The sequence below is a fragment of the Chrysochloris asiatica genome, unplaced genomic scaffold (assembly GCF_000296735.1).
Source record: "Chrysochloris asiatica unplaced genomic scaffold, ChrAsi1.0 scaffold00083, whole genome shotgun sequence".
In the NCBI taxonomy this organism is placed as follows: domain Eukaryota; kingdom Metazoa; phylum Chordata; class Mammalia; order Afrosoricida; family Chrysochloridae; genus Chrysochloris; species Chrysochloris asiatica.
In genome coordinates, this window is record NW_006408601.1 from 11,407,322 (window position 1) to 11,427,391 (window position 20,070).

Here is a 20,070-nt window from a genome sequence, read left to right on the forward strand (position 1 = left end):
TAAGCGTTAGGTGGTGGTGTCATAATCACTAAGAGTCCTTTCAAAGAATATATGGCCTGCATGTGTAGCAGGGTGACTGGCCAGTCAGCCAAAGTTTTATTTTTGTTTCAAAGTGGTGGTTTTTGTCTCTGCTTTTATATTGCTTCTGCTTTTTGGACCTTTTAATCACACATTTTTCCTGGAGGTGGGAGCTTTTTCTCCCTACATTACCCAAGAAGAGTCAGCAATCGTGGCCATGTAGCCCCTAATATTCCACCATTGAGACAAGAGCCAATAACAGCTGCTAAGCATTACATGTGAAAAGGAAAGCCTGTTTCCTGATCATATCCACTAGGAGACACCCATTAGGCTTAATAACACAGCAACAAACATCCATTTAAGCATTTAAAACACACAAAGCTACTGGAAGTGAAAAACAAAAGATATCAAAATATGTCCAGAAACAGAAAAGAGTAACTGAGACAAATGAACCGGAGACAAGAGAAAGAGCAGGTTTTGGATTTGCCTGAGAAGGAATTAAGAAGAATGATATGGAAACAAATTCAATTGCTGTGGAAAAGAGGTGGAGGAAAACAAGGAAGAAGTCAGGAAAGCACTACAAGAGCGATTAAGATAGATACAGCATTGGAAACAATTCAAAACCTGCAAAAAGAGGTCCAGATGGTCAATAATAAAAGAACAGAAATGGACAATACACCGAAACGGCAAAGGAGCAGAACTAAAGAGATGGAAGCCAGAACCAGCAAACTGAAAGACAAATCTCTCAATACTGCTAAGATAGAAGAGCAAGCAGAAAAAAAGATTTTAAAAATCTGAAGGGAGTCTAAGATTCATGCTGATAACATGAAGAGGAGCAACTTTAGAATTATTGGCATTCTGGAACAGGAAGAATCAGAGAAGTACACAGAGGAGATAGTTGAAGAGCTTCTGGAAGAAAATTTCCCTAACATTTTGAAAGATGAGAAGATAAACATTCAAGAAGCTGAACGTACGTACCCCAGGAAGGATAGACCCCAAAAGAAAGTCACCAAGACATACAATAATCAAACTCCAAAATCAAAGACTGAATGATTTCCAATCTGTTGGGACCGGGCTGGCGAAAGGAAATGGAGATAAGACTTTTGTGGTACAATGGTGAATAATTGCCATCAGAACTGACTGTGAGGGTCAGAAATGTAATGGTAAATGTTTTTTGACAAAAGGAGAGGAGAAATTGATTTTGCAGCCCAGGAATGGAGGTCCCTGGGACCATCAAGTGAGAAGAGCGGAGAGCGTGACTGCCCAGAGAGGCAGTGACGTCCAGGATAGAGACAGAGACGATGACGTGGACAGATGGAGTGGCTGGGGACACTGAACTCAGGGAGGGAAAGGGACCATGTGCTGATGGTCGGAGGAGGGGGAGCGGAGCGGGCATGTGGGGTGTACCCTTTAGTTATTTGATGATGCATAGAGGAGATTAATCATTGCAATGAAATGAAATACAGTAGGATAAATGTAAAACTGATGTTCTCCCATGTAAACCCACATAATTCATAATAAAAACTTTTTAAAAATACATATATGTATGGCATCTACACGCCTGCAAAAGTTGGATAGTGAAAAAGGAAGAATCAGTATATATGAACGATGTTGCCATTAATTTCTCATTTGAACTGTCAGAAGAATGAATCAGTCTCAGGAGTACAACCAGAATGCTTCTTAGAAGGACGGTGAGAGTGCTCACTTATTTTGGATTTGCATCAGGAAAGACCAACTGATAGAAAAGGCCATCCAGTTTGGTAAACTAGAGATTCAGTGAAAACAAGGGCATTGCCACAGTAGCCACAGTGGACTCAAACATCCCAATGACCATGTAGAGTACCAGGAACAGCCTGTGCTTCATTCTCCATGCAGAAGTCCCACTCACTCAGTGGTAGCTAACAGTAACAATACATTACATCAGTCTGACAGCTGAAAGCCTCATCACATAATTCTCGTATATGAATGAAGGTGATGATAACAAAGGAATTTAATATTTAACCTGGCAAAATCAATAAAAGGGAAAACGTCTTTTTTGTCTTTAGAAAAGTAGCCATCCAGCAATGGGAAAAATAACCCAGTTAAATGATGGTATTATTTTCCTATTCTTTGTCTTCCTTTGTAAGCGTGATTTCAGTTATCTCTGGATAGCTTGTTTCTTCACCACAGATTTGAATTCATACCATTACTAGAAAGGTGTGGTGCTGGTATTATAGCTCGGGGCACTTCACATGTTGTCTTGAATGGTTTAATGTACAAATTTGAGTAGTTTGGGCTGATAAAATAATTGAGGCCCATAAGATTAGATGGACTCAGGTGGCTAAAAACTCAAAATTTTATTTCTGGTTTGCTTTTTTAAATTTTAAGTATATAACAAATATTTCCTACATATTAAAAGGTATATCTTTAAAAATCTAGATTCCTCAAAATTTGGGGTTCCCACGCCCTTTAAAATCTTGCCTGATTTTTAGGAGTTTCCACCCAGTGGCCCTTTTGATTTTAACTCTAATGGGTATAATTAGCCCAGCCTTAGTAAATCGTGATACTTTTTACTTAGCCTTTTCCAGGCTGGGGCATTCTGATTTTTATACTTAAACATTGTATGAGAACAAGAAAGTTCAAATGTTAGCTCTCCAACTGGAGTTTCTGCTGTTATGATGGTGTGAAAAATCAGGACTTCATAGCCCTCAACAATGGTAAGTGCAATGTCTTTTCCATGCTATGGCAGATGGAGGTTTATGGAGAGCAATTGATTCTGGCCCAAGGATTTTATTTCATTTCCAGTAAAAATACATTTTCCTTTTAATAGCTTTGTGGAAACTAACATTATTATGTTGTAGTGTGCAGGTTTCATCCAAGTATGATAGTCACTGTCTGTAGTAGAACAGGACTTTTTTCTAAAGTGAGTCCTTCAGAAAGAATGTTTCACAAGAACAGAACTCTGTAGGGTGTACAGCATGACACCCATTGGTGCAGTAAGCAGCCACAGTTGCTGTGGAATGCAGGTAGCTGACATTTTGAAATATTAAAAGGGGAGGGGGAGTTCTAGACTCCTAATGCTTGGTTTCTTATCATTTATTGTAGGAAATGTGGTCCACATGTGTCCTTCAGCATTCACCTCTCACTGCTTCAAACAAGTATCTAAAATGTCTGACCCTCCCAATTTAAGATCATGCACACTAGTCTCACCACTGTTGTCAAGGGGAGGAAGCAGGGTAACAGTACGGCAAAGAGTACTCCACAGGAAAATTTTAAATAGAGTCATAATTTAGCTTTTACTAATGATGGTTGAAACTGCTAGACTGTGAACATACCCCAAACGCCCAGAGATTCAAGTTTTTCTGACTTTATCACAACAGCTTCCAGAGACATGTCAGGCTGACAACTCTACCATGGAGTTTCAACCACATCTTAAATCATTTTCAAACACTGAAAATAGAAATACAATGTATTCTTGCTATCTCGTTCTTCCAGGATAGACCAGTCTCTGATGAGAAGCAAGGATGGCGAGACAGCTGAGGTCAGGCATTGGTTGTTGCGCCACCACCTAGTTGGGTAAATTGTGTTGAAACACATCCAGTCATCCAATCACCTACTGTTTATGACTGCATTGTCACTACCACAGCACAGTGGAGTGTGACCAACAAAGCTGAAAACATTTAGGCTCTTACCTGTTATGAAAAAGTTTTCCAACTCATAGCTTTATAACTGACCTTTTCAAGTCTGTAAGGGTAGCAAGTTCATAAGATCAGAAGAAATGTGCAGACAGAACTTTTGAAAGCTACAGATGGTTGAGCTTTACCCATGATCTACGAAATAATTCAGCAAATACATGACTTAGCCTTGATAGGATTTGCAATGGTCTCTTTAGCCTCTCACTATGAGTGGGCACTAATAGGATGCATGTAACAAAAGCAATAACATTAAACTCTGGGCCTTTAGAAGGGCTCCATCCGTAACTATGGCAACATTAGGAGAGGTGGTCAGGAGCTTGCTTTTTGTCAGCAGTTTTCAACTAGGCTTGGGGCTCCTTGATGCCTTCCCTGCTCACTTGGTACCTTAGAAACATGAGAAGGTATGCATAATCTCTGCCTGGGAGCCTAGCTCCAATGAGCCCTTGATGGCTTACAGGTTCACCTGTTGAACATGATTTTATGTCTGTTTTGTTCCTACAAAGTTAGGGTAAACATTTCCAAATAGATTGATGAAAGTGTTTGAAAAGCCATTCATTTGATCTTTTCAATAAAGTCATGAGGTGAGGGAGACTACAAAAGGAACTTCGTATTTACCACTTTAATTGTTCTACCGTGTAGCTAAAAATGCATAAAAATGTTCAATTACTGAGTTCTTAGTCTTAAAAACATTCTATAATCAATAATAGTTCATAGTAAGGAGGCAATTAAGTAAATTAAACTATATCCATTTCATAAAATAATATACACCCAGAAAAATTCAAGCCCTCTAGGCAATGTGGCAAAACTCATGATAAAAATGTTAGGTAAAAATCAAAACCAGAGAGCTTTCAAGTGTACTCATTAGAAGAAAAGGTCTAAATATGCTAAAATAGTGAAAGAATGAAAAATCGGTTGGGGTGATTGGATTTTGAGTATCTTTTCATAATGTTAATTTATGTTAATTTAAAATGTTTAAATGTACTCTTTAAAATCAAATTGAGTAGCTGCAATGCTGTTTGCACAGTGTTGATACTGGAAGTGAGCCAACCAGGCCACTGCAACAGCTCTGGCCACATGGGGGCCCAAGAACTGCACACTTGTGGCAGCATCCTATCCTCACTTCTCAACCAGCATCTGCAGTCTTGAGACTACTGCGTAGAGCCATCAGAACTGACTTTGTAATGTCTTGTAGTAGTGACTACAAGAAGCAGAGGTCTCCTAGTTCCTTCTGCATTCCTAGCTCCAGTCTCATGCAGTTCTGTAAATCTCCCTTTTCTATCCCAAATGACTTGCTTTCTCCTGGAGACATTGATTCCTCCACCAACCCACTACCACTGATCAATTCCAACTCCTAGTGACCCTACAGGGTTTCTGAAATGATCAGTCTTGACAGGAACACACAGTCTCAGCTTTCTCCTGCAGAGTGGCTGGTGGTTTGAACCACTGACCTTATGGTTAGCAATTCAATGCTTATTCCACAGCACCACCTTCTGAAATGGTGGCTATCTTCTCTCAGACACTGCTTGTGTTGTTTCTGTGCTTGGAGGTGAGATAAGTGACTTCCTTTCTTATTGTCACTTATAAACCACCCTCCCCTCTCCCTTCCTTGACTTTCTCCCCAGTGTTCCATTCTTCTCATTAAGATGATCAGACCAATTCCTTACTTTATACAACCATTTGCTCACCCCCAGATCAGTCTCCTTATTCCTTTAGCTCCTTTCTGTCTCACACTGCTGCTTGATCATCTCTTGTTATTGTTGTTGTTATGTGCCGTGGAGTCGGTTCCGACTCATAGTGATCCTGTACAGGGTTTCCAAAGCTGTAAATCTTTATGGGAGCAGAAAGCCTCATCTTTCTCCCATGGTACACCTGGTAATATCCAACTGCTTAACCTTGCAGTTTGTAACCACTATGCTTTTAACCCCAGGCTCTGTGTGACCTTTAATCCAGTGGTTTTGCCCTCCATCTCACCTCTGTTACAGCCTGCCATGATCATACTGTTGTTAGTTGGCATTGAATTGCCTTCTGAGGTGACTTTAAGTGGGTTTGAATCACTTAACCATTTGCTCCACCCAGGACTCCTGGTCGTATTCTAGAACTGTGCATGGGCCAGAACTCCAACTAAAAAACAAAGCCATTGTCAACTTGCCTTTATTTTGTGGTGCCTCTAGGTGGACTTGAACTACCAGCATTTAGGCTAGCAGCTAATTGCATACGACTTGTACCCCCAGGGTACCTTTTGACCCAGAGTTGAGACTCATATATATCAATTTCCAGTATCATTCAAACCACCTATCTTTCAGCTCACTCTCTTTAGTATTCCAATTCCAGCAAAACTAAAATTCACCAAAAACAAAATCCACTGATTCTTACCACATTTTCACTATCCTTGCTGCTTCCTGTTTTCCATTTCCCTCCTTACTTGCTGTAAAATGCCGCTGAGTCAGCTCTGACTCAAAGGCCCTGTGTACCATAAAACACAACACAGCCTGGTCCTGGGCCATCCTCACAATCGTTTCCATGTTTGAACCCATTGTTGCATTCCCTGCGTCAATCCATCTCACTGAGGTTCTCTCTTTCAGCAGTTTAAAACCCATAGTCCAGCATTATAAGCACTTCCTTTCATTTATCTTCACTCACTTTTCTGTACTCTTGGCTGAACTATAATCCTGGTTAAATCCAACGCCATGGCTATACCTGTGCAACTCAGACTGAAGGAAAACATTTCCCTGCTGGTGCTATAGATTAAACATTGAACTGCTAACTACAAGGTCTGCAGTTCAAACCCACCAGCTGTTCCATGGGAGAAAGATGAGGCTTTGGGCTCCCATCAAGATATTAATATGATCACAAACCGGCGGTACTGATGGAAGAAGCTGTACTAAAGGCACTGGTCAAAACCAAGGCTCCCAGAATTGACAGGATATAAACGGAAATCGTTCAGCAAATGGATACAGCACTGGAGGAACTCAGTCATCTATGCCAAGGAATATGGCCAACCTATTGGAAGAAATCAATATTTGTGCTTATTCCAAAGAGAGGTGACCCAACAGAATGTGAAAATTATCAAACAATATCATTAATATCACATTCAAGTATAATTTTGCTGAGGGTGATTCAATAGTACATAAACAGGGAACTGCTTGAAATTCAGGCCAGATTCAGAAGAGGGTGTGGAATAAGGGATATCGTTGCTGATATCAGATGGATTGGGGCTGAAAGAAGAAAATACCAGAAAGATGTTTACTTGTGCTTTATTGACTCTGCAAAGGCATTCAGCTGGGTGGATCCTGACAAGCTATGGATGATATTGTGATGAATGGGTATTTCAAAACACTTAATTGTGCTCATGAAGAACTTGTCCATACACCAAGAACAGAATATGGGATATTGAATGGATTGAAATCTGGAAAGGTGTGCACCAGGGTTGTATTCTGTCACCATACTTACCCAGTCTGTATGCTGAGCACATAATCTGAAAAGCAGTATTTATGGCATCAGGAATGGAGAAAGACTTTAAATGTTGCCGAGTCGGTTCTGCCCCATAGCGACCCTGCATAGGGTTCCCAGGGAGCGGCTGGTGAGCTTGAACCACTGACCTTGCTCTCAGACTGACTTTGCAGTCCTCATTAACCGGCAGCGCCACACCAAGACTCCAAAGAGTCATTTAACATCTTGCAGTGTGCAAATGATACAAACTTGCTTGCTGAAACCAAAGAGGGCTTAAATTCTTACTGATGAAGATCAAAGTCTTTAGTATGGATTGCACCTCAATGTAAAGAAAACGAAAATCTTCACATCTGGACCAATAAATAACACCATGGTAAATGGAAAACTGACTGAAGTTGTCAAAGACTTCATTTTGCTTGAATCTACAATCAACACACATGAAAGCAGCAGTCAGTAAATCAAATGATGTATTACATTAGGCAAATCTGCTGCACAAGACCTCTTTAATGTGTTCAAGGGCAAAGAAAGCAGTTTAAGGACTAAGGTGCACCTGACCCAAGCCATGGTATTTTCAGTAGCCTCATATGCATGTGAAAGTTGGACAATAAATAAGGAAGACTGTAGAACAATCAGTGCATATGGTGTTAAAAAAGAACATTAAAAGTACCATGGACTACCAGGAGAACAAAGAAATCTGTGTTGGGAGAAATACAGCCAGAGTGCTCCTTAGAAGCCAGAATGATGAGACGTCATCTCCCACCCTTTGGACATGTTATCAGGAGGGACCAGACCCCGAAGAAGGACATCACTCATGGTAAAGTGGAGGGTCAGCGAAAAAGAGGAAGACCCCCAACAAGATGAATTGACACAGGAGCAGCTGCCCTGGGCTCAAATGTAGCAATAATGAGGAGGACACAGGACCAGGCAGTGTTTTGTTCTGTTGTGCAGACAATCACTGTGAGTCACAATCAACTAGATGGCATAACCAAGATATATAACCTGAGAAACTCTATACAGGATCGCCGTGAGTCAGAAGTGGTGACTCAGTGACAATGAGTTTGGTTTTTGTAATCCCAAATGAAAGGTGCCCTGGTGGTGTTGTGGGCTAGGCAATGAGCTGCTAAACACAAGGCCGGTGGTTCAAAACCACCAGCCACTCCATGGGAGAAAGATGAGGTTTTCTGCTCCTGTAAAGATAACAGTCTCAGAAACCCGACATAGGATTACTGTAAATTGGACTTGACTCGATGATAGTGAGTTTGGGTAGCACAACCCAAAGACTGACGGCTTGAACCCACCAGAAGAACAACCTGGTGACCTGCTTCTTTAAAAAGACTACAACCAAGAAAACCTTGTGTATTTGTAGTCCAGCACATGAATCCACAGCGTCACACCAGGACCTAACCACATACAGCAGTTCTATCCTGTAAGTCATGGAATTGGCATGAGTCAGGAGCCGACTGCACAGCAACTAATGACTCCAGAGATTTATAAAATGCCCAGAGGCACTTCACGTCACCCCGGTCAAGGTGGCACAATGGTTAAAGCTCTTGGCTACTAATGGAAAGGTCAGCAGTTCAAACCAACCAGCCACTCTGGGAGCAATAACCTGACAATCACTCTGGTAAAGATTTACAGTCTAGGAAACCCTAAGGAGCAGTTCTCCTAATTGGGTCACTATGAGTCAGAACTCAGTGGGCAGCACACAACAGTATCCAGTGTACCACTCTCCTCAGTGACTGTTTTTCTCCTCAAATCTCCAACACCTCCTCTCTCATAGATACTCTCAGCTGAAGACCTCGTTTTCTATTTCACCAGGAAAAATAGAATCAGTCAGAAATTCACAGGCTTTCACTCTCACCACACCACCCAGCCAACACTTACTGGTCCATCCACCATCCGACTGTGGGTGAACTCGGTGCTTCTGGCCAAGGCCAAGCCCTCTCCATGTGCCCCACAGCCCACTCTGTCAATTACTCAGACCTGTCGAGTCAGCATTTCTCCTTAGTCCCTCTCTCTGTTCTCATTAGCATACAAATAGGCTATTAGGTCTCCCATCGAGGAAAAAATAAAATCCTCTTGACACCTCTTCTCCGTTTTGCTATTGCCACTATTCTCACTTTACATTGAAACCCCTCAAGAAAAGATGCCTATTTTCACTCCTCCCATTACTTTTTTAAAAAAACAATTCTATGATGGCTTAATTTTTTTTTTATGTTTTATTTTTAATTATGTGATAGTTTACATGGGAGAACATTAGTTTTACATTCATGATGGCATAATTTTTATATAATAAAACACTAATTTAAGTATGCCATTGGATCAGTTTGTACAAACATACGAGGGCACTTCAAAAAATTCGTGAAATTTTTCATTAAAAAGTGATGGAATGTTTCCATGAACTGTCGGAAGTCCCCTCATATACTCATGTAATAATTACCTTTATCACTATTTAGAACATTTCTTTCACATCAAAAAGTTTCTTTATGACACACTTTGCATCCAGGCAAGAGATTTTTGTCACTATAAATTTGCTTTCCCTTCTTTAGAACTTCAGATAAATGGAATTATAGACCAAGGGACTTCAAAAATTTCGTGGAGAAATTCTATTATCATTTAATTCTGTTTCCGCAAAATTTTTGAAACCCCTTCGTATATATACTCTTGTTTCTGGCATTCTGTGCTATAGCACCTGGTCCAATGCATAGATTTACAGCCTCGGAAACCCTGTACAGGGTTTCGCTGGAAGAGCAGTTGGTGGGCCCAAACTTCCGCCCTTGCAGTTCATGGTCCGGTGCTTATCCTACAGCACCACCACACTCACATGTTTTAGTCCTTATGTTTCTAATTCTTTTCAACCTCCACTAGATGAAGTGCCACTAGACAGGGATTTTTGTCTCTTTAACTGCTGTGTTCTGCACTGGCCCATAGCAAGAGCTCAACAAAATTCTGCTTAATGAATAAATTAATGAATCATATTGTTGTTATTAGGTGCCATTGAGTAGGTACCAACTCATAGTGACCCTATGCACTACAGAAAGAAACACTCCTCCGTCCTGGGCCAACCTCACAATCACTACGACGCAGCACACCACTACTGCCGCCGCGCCAACAAACCATCTAGTTGGGAATCTTCCTCTTTTTTTCCGACCCTCTATTTTGCCAAACATGATATCCTTCTCCAGTGACTGGCCTCTCCTGACAGTATGTCCGAAGCATGGTAGACGAAGTTTGGCCATCCTGGCCTCTAAGGAGCTCTCTGGCTATACTTCTTCCAACACAGATTTGTTATTTTGGCAGACCGCGGTGCTTTTAATATTCTCTGGCCAGTAGTTTAGTCAGGTGATTTTCTCCAATTACCCAGTGGTGGTGGTGGTTGGTGTTAAATGTCTTCGAGTTAGCAGCAAGGTTAGCACTTCAAATCTACCAGCCACTTCGTGGGAGAACGATGAGGCTTTCTGTTCATGCAAAGATTTGCCGCCTCAGAAATGCTGTCCAGGATTTCTATGAATCGTAACTGACTCCATGGCACACACACCCCCACCATCAAGGATACCAAAAGGCTCTGAGCCCTCAGAGAAACCCTAGTTTGACATATGAATGGATCTTACTTAGTCAACATATACACACCTAAATACTTTTGAATCTGACTTATGAATTTGAACTTGAAAAGTTTCATCTGGTATATTTAAAAATACGCAAATGTTAATTTTGCTTGTATTGGTCAATATGTGATAACTGCTTTCACAGATAGAGTTAAAATTTCATTTAAAAAGGTCAAGTAAATTACTTTAAAAAAAATTTTAATATTAATAAGGAAACAAGGACAAAATTATGAATGACTCCAAAAGTATAACCTTTCAACATTTAGCTAATTATTAGAATTATTTTAGTTAATTTTGAGCAGATAAATTATTAAAACATTATTGAGTTTATAATAGTGCCAGCAAAGATTTTGTTTATAAATGGTATTTTCCCCCTACCTCTATTCTAAAGGTTTCTGGAAGACTGAAACCTTTTGTGTGGTCTGCAGAGTGCCTTGACATGGTTTGTGAAAGGAAATAGCATATTTTCCCCTCATCAAACCTGGAGCTGAGACCACATTAACATGAATGGAGCTCCAGGTCTGGTTTCATTAGTGTGTGTGTCTCCGATGAACCTCCTGCTGGGCACCTTAATAGGCTTTCTTCCCCTTGCACCTTCTTTGCCCTGACTCCTCATGCTGTTCTATGGTGTTTGGTTTAATGAACAACTCCTGTGATCCAGAGAAAAAAAGGGAGGGTGTGAGGAGACCTGTCTTTTCCTTAAATAGACAAAGGTGTTGCTAAGGGAATTTGAAATTTTGCACTCTGTTTCCTGCTATGTCATGTGACCATCATTGAATGACAACCTTGAATAGGCTGAGCCTAAGGTGGGGGGAAGGAGTTAGGGGACCACAGCCATCGAGTTAATGCTGGGCACAGCAACCCTATAAGACAGAGAACTGCTCTGTAGGCTTCCTGAGACTGTAAATCTTCACAGGAGGAGACAGTCTCATCTTTCCCCCTCAGAAAGGCTGATGAATTCAAACCTCCAACTTCTCAGTTGGAAGCCAAACACTTAGATCACAGAACCACCAGAGCTCCTTTTGGAAGGTCACCAACCAAACCAAGCCCACTGTCAGAGAGTCGACTCACAGCAACTGTAGATCATTATGGAGCCGAAAGCCTCATCTTTCCTCCCGTGGAGCACTTGGTGAGCTTGAACTTCTGAGCCTGTGGTTAGGCATCCAGTGTTCTCCTACAGCACCACCAGGCACAGGAAGAACACCATCATCACTTAATCTCAAAAGCACCGCAGCTGAGCAGATAGCTTCTCACAGGAGCCCACTTAGCACTAACAGTGGGATGGTTGAGCAGTGTAGAGCAGATAGCAGGAGCTCTAAAATTTTTCATATGGAGAAACTGAAACCGTCTAGTGTTGCTGGACTAAGCAAGAAAAATATAGAATTTTTAAGTAGCCAATTGCCAAAATCGAGTAGTAATATATATTGGGATGGGTGAGGGCAAGTTAGGATAGTATGTGCTGTTTTTAGGTATCGTCTAGTTACTTCTGACTCACAGTGGCCCTTTGAGTATTCACCGGTCCTGCACCATCCTCACAATTTTTGTTAAGTTGTGTCCAGTGCACTTGCCACTGTACCAATCCATCTCCTTGTGTGTGGAGGGGTCTTCCTCTTTTTCATTGATTCTCCACTTTACCTAGCATGATATGCTTCACTAAGACCACCATCCTGACTTCTAAGGAGCATGGGTGACTGTACTTCTTCGAACACAGATTTGTTCTTCTGGTAGTCCATGGTGATTTTAATATTCTCCTTGGACACCCTAACTCAAATGCATCACTTTTTCTATGGGTCTTCCTTATCCATTGTCCAATTTTCATATGAATATAAAGCTATTGAAAATACGCACCTTATTGTCTTCAAACTGACAGGTTTGCTCTTGAACACTTCAAAGAGGTCTTGTGCAACAGATGTGACTAATATAATACATGATTTGATATCCTCTCTGCTGCTAGTGTTAATTGTGGGTCCAAGCAAAATGGAGTCTTTGAAAAGTTTAGTCTTTTCTCTGTTTACAAAAGCAACGGTTTTAATTGGTCTTTTTTTTTTTTTGAAGACACCTTAATGAGAGTAAGTAAGACAAGTGTATTACAGCCATTCACTGACATATTTAAACACATTTTGTTAAGAATAAACCAGTGCATGTATGCATTGGATATATATATATATATATTTTAGTATTCATGGTATAGTGAATTATTTAATTTAGTCTGTCCTAGCCTTAGTCTTTGTAACTCCCACCAAGTGTCTCTAATGGGTCTGGGTAAGAGCAGGTGGAAGAAATACAAATAGCATAACATGAATCAGCTGTGGATGTTAACAGTTCATTCTAATTGTACAAAATTTAAACTCTAGCATGGGTATAAAAAGAGCCCTCTCAGAAGCAGGAGGGGGGATTGCACTGCCACGAAAGAAGAGTCAGGAGTAGAGCACATATTTTGGACCCAGAGATACCTGTGCACTGAACTTCCTTGACCCAGGCACAGAAAGTTGTGACACCAGAGGAGTGGCAAAGAAGTAATAGTGCAAAACCAAGAACCAGAGCATGAGACAGAGCAGTGGACTTCCCAGCCCACGGAGCAAGTAAAGGTTTGAATCCAGTTCTGTAGAATCATTGTTCTTTCTGTTGCTCAGTTAGGGGCAAAAGAAAAAGACATTGTTCTTGATCTCACTCTATCTCTCAACTGAACCTATCCACTACCATCAACAAATCTTTTGCCTCTACCTTCAAAATACATCTACTGTCTGATAACTTCATATCATCTCTACCACTTCCACTTGGTTCAAAACACCATTATCTCTCACTTGTTTAACCATGAGGCTGTAATGTATTTATATCATATAGCAGTTAGCTTGGCTTTTGAACATACACCTTTTTCTTGTTTCTGTCTCTGCAATGGCTTATGGTATGAATCAGAATAAAACCCAGCCTGTATTGTGATTATATTATACAGCGGTCACTTTGGATTTTGAACATATGCTTTTTTCCATTTTCTGCCCCTATAATGGCTTATGGTATGAATCAGAATAAAATCCAGTCTGTATCAACTACTTCAAGGTCCTATCTGAGACCCCCTTCCATTATCCTACTCTCTGGTCTCATCTCATATTGTCATCCTTTGCCCACTCTGTTACAATTACCTTAACTTTCTAAGAACACACATCAAGGATTTCACATCCCTATTTCTGTTGTCGGAATATTCATCTCTCAGGTTCCTATTTCCTTCAGGTCTCTACCTCATTTTCTAAGTTATCAAAGAAGACTTATTTGACCACTTTGTGTAAAATTAAGGCACTCTGGTTGTGCAATGGCTAAAGCGTTTGGCATCTAACTGAAAGGTTGGCTGTTGGAACCCGCCAGCACTCCATGGGTGGACGATGTGACAGTCTGCTTTGGAAACATGATCGGGCAGTTCTATTCAGTCCTGTAAGGTTGCCATGAGTCAGAATCTATGGCAATGGATTTTATATAAAAGTAGTACATCTTTTCTGTCCCCTTATGTTGTTTTGTTCTGCTTTTAACAGTATCATTTACTATCATAAAAATATTTGTTGATTTGCTAGTATCCTTCCTCCCTCCCTCCCCTATACACACAGAAATAGTAGAATGGAGCTCCATGAAAGTGAAGACTTTTGCTACTTTATTATATTTAAATACACTGAATGATTGGCACAGTGGCAGCAGCAATAGACTCAAGCTTAATGGTTGTGAGGAGAGCACAGGACTGGACAGTGTTGTGTTCCACTGTGCATAAGGTCACTATGAGTTGGAACAGCCTTGATGGCACCTAACAACAATTTATGTTTGCTGCAAACACACCTATGAATGTGGGCAAAATGATGACAACTTCTAATGTTTTATCAAAGATGTATTATCAAACATCTTAAGGGAATGAGTTGCTGAGACTGGGGGTGCTCAGGACCATAATCTCAAGGCACATCATGGTCACTTGGCATAACATAGTCCACAGACAATGTTCTACATCCTATTTTGGTGAGTAGTGTCTGGGATCTTAATAGCTCATGAGTGGCCATGTAGCATGTTACTATAGGGTCTCTCCATGTGTGCAAGAGAGAAGAATGATGAGAATTGAAGATGCTTAGACTCAGTTCAGTGTGCAAATGGAACTTATGGACCTCAGTCTTCACAACTCTAAGACCAGAAGAATTAGATGGTACCCGGCTATCAATACCAACTGTTCTGAAAGGGATCACATTAGAAAGTCCTGGATAGAGTGGGAGAAACATGTAGAGCAACATTCAAAATAACTTAAAAACACATACACACACTTACTTCTCAAAAGACTGGCTGTCACCTACCCTTGAGGTTTGGATAGGAATTCACCCTTGTGGCTCAATTTTCAGTAAAGCCATAGACAGATACATATGGGGGATGAAAATACTAAGTTATATGCTCTTTACGGGCTGGTGAATCACTTAAAATCAAAATGGCAACATTTACCTAAGGACTAAGTTGAAAGGTAGTCCTGGCATGGTGCTGTGGGTTAATGCTGTAGACTGCAAAGTCGGCGGTTCAAACTCACCAGCCACTCTTCAGAAACCATAGACAAGGTCACTATGGGTCAGAACTGACTCTATGGCACTTAACAAGTTGAAAAGGGATGGGAAGACAGGTAGGTGAAATGGAAATCAGGAACCACAGAGAGGACATGGGCTAATTTATTTCATGGAGGATTGTAATCATTGAGATGAAGCAAATGTATGATTTGTTGAATATAAAACCGATCTTATCGGTAAACCTACACTCTATTCACAATAAAAGGTAAAAACAAAACAAAAAGCTGGGCTCCAGTGCCCCCCTACGCATCTGATTCTTGTGCCCTCTCCACCAGTGTTTAACAGTTTGTGGTCTGTGGAATATAAGTTCTTTAAAATGTTTTCTGAAACAAAAATGTAAAAGGTCAACTCTATGAGATAGGCATATTACAGGCCCTAAGTTCTGAGGTAAAGAGCTGCTAAACACAACCCACTGCTGCCCTTTTTGAGCCAGACCACCTGAGTTTGAAGCTTGGCTTCAATCAGCACTTAGCACTATTGTGTATTCCTGGGCAATATCCTTCCCTTGTTGCTCCTCAGTTTTCTCAGCTATAAAATAATAATAGTAATGCCAATCTCATACTATGGTTTAAAGCATTAAATGAGTTAATACATGAAGGCAGCTTCAAAAAAGTTGATGGGAAAATTCCTTTATCTTTTAATTCCAATTTTTCATGAACTTCTAGAAGCTTCCTCATGTTCATAAAATACTTGGAACAATGTCTGCCACATACAAGTACAATTTGACAGTGAGCTGATAACAATATGACATGTTTGTAAAATACTCAAAACAATATCTGGCACCAAAAAGGACAATTTGACAATAAACTGATAACAACAATATGACAATATTGTTGTCGTATTATTGTTATCAGTCTCTACCTCAGTTGGTTCAGTCTCCCCAACTCTCAGATTTTCTATCAAACGATATGGGATAAAAAGGAAAGGGATGGAACAAAAGGGATTCTGGACATTTCTTCCTGTGTTCAAAGCATTTTTAGCCACACCAGAGGACTTAGATTTTGACTTTCCCTCCTCAGAACCTGCCAACTAGAACTACTGTGATTTTAGCCATGCATGCATTTAAATTAAAATATCTCTTAGCTGAAATTATTTTGATGTGTCATTGCATTGGTTATAGAGGAATTTTCTCTTGCCATCAAGAAAATAAGCATGATTTTGTCATAGGACTCTTTGTTGTGAGTCAGCATCATTGTGAGCAAGAATCGTCACCCTTCACAGAAGACCAGCTCCAGGTTCTGACGTTCCTTAGCTGTCTCATTTCCATGCCCTTTGCTCAGCCAAGTGACGGGTATGAGGCCTTCCAGTGCTGGCCTTCCTGCCAAGTCAGCTCAATGCATCCTTCTCAGTGAGGTAAGGCCACAGCACACACAATTCTACAGGAGTTGGGTTAAGAGAAGTGACTTATAACTTGATCCTAATTTTGTTTGAGTATCTGTTTTTATTAAAAAAAGAATTTGTTTATGTAAAGGTCATGAATAGGTCATTCACAAAAAGAAATCTACAAGACCAACAAGCATAAAAATGTTTTTTACCTTACCTTGGAAATTCTACCATTTACTTCTACTCTGCACACATAGTGTTCCCTTGAGTCAAAGTTAAGAACAGTGAAGAGCAACATATAATTAAGATGCATCACTTTTCATCCGACAAAGATCTTTTTAAGGATAAAACTTAGTAGTAGTCCAAATGTGAGGAAAAGGAACCCTCCCCCCCCCACTTATGCTGTTAGGAATAAACATTCTTTTTGGAGATTGTTTGACAGTATGCATCCATATTTTTGATATGCATGTGCCCTTTGATAAAGCAATTTGACTTTAGAAATTGATGAAAAATGTACACAAGTCAACCGAAGTGTATGTACAGAGTTATAAAGGAACAAGTTGGACAGGAAGTGCTGGTTTTGAATGAACCTATAATTTGTTGCATAAGAATTCTGTTCCTTCAATGTTGGGAAAGGCAATGCATCAGATTTGTCTGTTGTTTTAGCAGTCCATGGTACTTTTAATATTCTTCTCCAATACCATAGCTCAAAAGCATCTGTAGTTTTCCTTATTCATTGTCCAACTTTTATGTGCATATGAAGCTGTGGGTCAGGTGCACCTTAGTCCTCAAACTGACAACTTTGCCCTGGAGCACTTTAAAGAGGTCTTGTGCAACAGATTTGCTTAATGTAATATACGTCATTTGATTTCTTGACTGCTTCTTTTCTGAGTGTTGATGGTTGATCCAATCAAAATGAAGTCTTTGACAACTTCAATCTTTTCTGCATTTATCTTGATGCTATTGATTGGTCTGTTGTTGTTGTTGTTATGTGTTGTGGAGTCGGTTCCGACTCATAGTGACCCTGTATAGGGTTTCTGAGGCTGTAACTCTTTACAGGAGCAGATAGTTTCGAACTGTTGACCTTGAGATTCGCAGCCCAATTCGTAACCACTACACTACCAGAGCTCCTTATTGATTGGTCTAGTGGTGAGGATTTTTCTTTTCTTTACATTGATGTGCAATCGCTAATGCAGGCTGTGGTCTTTGATCTTCATCATTGTTTTAAATCCTTTTTGCTTACAGCAAGCAAGATTGTATCATCTGCATATCGAAACATTCTTCATATAATCCAGCTTCTTGGATTATTTACTCAGCATACAGATTGGATAACTATGGTGAAAAAATATACACCAGATGCACACATTTCCTGATTTCACACCTTTATTGATTTTAAACCATTCAGTGTTCCCTTGTTGTGTTTCAACAACTGCCTCTTGGTCAAGTATGGGTTCCCCATGAGCATTATTAAGTGTTCCTGAATGTTCATTTTCTACAATTTTGTCCCTAGCTTGTCATGATCTATACAGTGGAAAGCCTTGCATAGTAAATAAAGCACAGGTAAACATCTTTTTGGTATTCGCTGCTTTTAGCCAAGATCCATCTGATGTCAGCAATGATGTCCCTTACTCTAATTCCTCTTTTAAATCTGACTTGAACCTCTGGCAGTTTCCTGTCAATGTACTGTTGTAGCCATTTTTTAATTATGTTTAGCAAAATTTTACTGGCATGTGATAGTAATGATAGTGCTTGATGATTTCTGCATTCTGTTGGGTCACCTCTCTTTGGATTGGGCACACATTTGGATCAGTTGGCCAGGTTGCTATATTCTAAATTTCTTGGCAGAGATGAGTGAGTGCTTCCAGTGCTGCATCAGTTTGTTGAAAGATTTCAATTTGTATTTTATCAATTCCCAGAGCCTTGTTCTTTGTCAATGTCTTCAGTTCACCTGGACCTCTTCCCTCAGAACCATTGACTCTTGATCATATGCCACCTCTTGAAATGGTTGAACATCATCCATTTCTTTTTGGTACAGTGACTCCATCTTCTTTTGATGCTTTCTGCTTCACTCAGTATTTTTGGCCATAGAATCCTTCAATATTGTAAGTCAAGACTTGAATATTTTCTTCAGTTTTTTTAACTTAAGAAATGCTGAGAGTGTTATTTCCTTTTGGTATTCTGACTCCAGGTCTTTGCACATTTCATTATATTAGTTTGTCTTCTTGAACTCCCCTTTGAAATTTTCTGTTCAGCTCTTATACCTCCTCATTTCTTCCATTTGCTTTAGCATCTCTATGCTGGAGAACAAATTTCAGCGTCTCTTCTGACATCCAATTTGGCTATTCCCTTGTTTCCTGTATTATTATTTTATTTTGTTTTTATTTTTTTAAAGGTTTTTATTGTGGATTGAGTGAAAGTTTACAGGGCAGATCATCAGTTTTGCATTCAACAAATCATACACCTTGTTTCATTACAATGATTATAATTCCCTCCATGTACCATCAGTTAACAGTATTTCTCTCTATTCACTTTAGCTCTTTAAAACAAAACAAAACAAAAACACTCAGGCATAAATAACTTACACCTCCAAAGGGCACATTCTGCAAATCTGCTTCCTGGCCAACAGCTCTTAGTCCCTTTCTTCCCATGAATCTAGAGTCCTCAGCCACTCCCCCTCTACACGTCCCCATCTCTGCCTCCATCTCTGGCATTGCTGCTTCTCTGGAAAAAGTCCCGCATTCTGCTTGTGCTCTTCTCCCGTGATGGTCCTAGGGTCCTCTGTTTCTGGACTGTAAGATTAATCACTCCCCTGTTTTTGTTACAAAACTTCTACCTTTAAAATTGTGACAGTTGCAGTTAGTCATGATAACAATTATTCACTATTGAATCATAAGCATCTTATTCCCTCTCTTTTCACCAGACCCATCTAGACAAGATGAAAATTATACAGTGGGGACTCTATCTTCCCCCACAAACCCTTAAACTAAACTCCATTATGAAACCTTGTAAGTCAGTCCCTTTATGCCTTTATAACCCTCCTCCCCCTATTTTAGGTAGCCAATGTCTAAGTTGCTCGTCCCTATCTATCCTGTGTACAGAGAGGATTGTGTTGATACTTGATGTGAAGACTCTTTTCCCTCTCTGTTGGTATTTAGAGTTACTACCTCCATGAGTCAGGTTCATCAAACTGTAGTAAATTACCCTTGTTTCCTTTATTTAAAAAAAAAAAAAATTATTTTTTAAATCTTCCTCTAGTTGAGTTCTGTTTATCAAGCCATTGAGGCTAGGTCAAATGGGTACTGTCTGCAAGTTTGTGTATTCTTATGCATTTCCCCTTACTTCATATCAGCTGGATGCATCACTCTCAGCTCTAGCCCTCTGTGGCTATGTCCTTGTCTATGGGCTCAGGTGTCCCCAGGTCTC